The sequence below is a fragment of the Octopus bimaculoides genome, chromosome 26, assembly GCF_001194135.2.
Source record: "Octopus bimaculoides isolate UCB-OBI-ISO-001 chromosome 26, ASM119413v2, whole genome shotgun sequence".
In the NCBI taxonomy this organism is placed as follows: domain Eukaryota; kingdom Metazoa; phylum Mollusca; class Cephalopoda; order Octopoda; family Octopodidae; genus Octopus; species Octopus bimaculoides.
The window spans coordinates 21,700,301-21,700,933 of NC_069006.1; the positions used below are offsets into that span (position 1 = coordinate 21,700,301).

A 633-nucleotide genomic window follows, 5' to 3' on the forward strand; every position below is an offset into this window, starting at 1 on the left:
GGGGGGGGGAGAAAAAGATATTTTATATGACACACTCTACCAGTATCCCAACTTTGAAAGTGTTTCGTTAAGAAAACAAGTGGTGCCCGTCAATTTAGAAAGATCAGTAGTGTGAGATGAGCAAACACATACATACTTTCACACACACACACACACACACTCACACACACACACACACACATACACACACACACATACAAACGTACACACATACGCGCACACACATGCACATGCAATACATATGTCTGCATACGTATGTATTAATCAATACATGTAACTCTTAAGTGTGGAGTATCTTTTTCTTTCACTTGTCCACACACTTGTGTGTGTGTGTGTGTGTGTGTGTGTGTGTGTGTGTGTGTGCGTGCGCGTGCGTGCGTACATACATACATACATACATATATTACCGCCTTATCTTCGAAACGTCGAGTTAGAATAGAGGCAGCTGACGAAGGATTAATTCCAAGTGGCCATCTGTTTTCCTATGTGTTCGTTCCGTGGTCTGTAGTTCATTGTTCTAACGTCCTGTACCCTGATATGCATCTATATACACATGTAGATGTAAGTATGGACATATATGTGTATATAAATGCATATATATTCTTTGTATTTTATATATATATATATATATAT

The 633-nt window shown here is 38.7% G+C and overlaps 1 protein-coding gene across 2 annotated transcripts in view; it reads right to left on the reverse strand.

Moving 5' to 3' along the window:
• Positions 1-531, reverse strand: part of LOC106880676 (uncharacterized) — a 13,109-nt gene extending 12,578 nt beyond the window's left edge. Inside the window, exon 1 of one of the 2 annotated variants that reach the window (XM_052977004.1) lies at positions 408-531. The gene's annotated coding sequence lies outside the window, so the exon portion shown is untranslated. Of the gene's footprint in view, positions 1-398 lie in introns of both variants that reach the window. The other variant, XM_052977002.1, reaches the window with a different exon arrangement.
• Between the last annotated feature and the right edge of the window lie 102 nt (positions 532-633).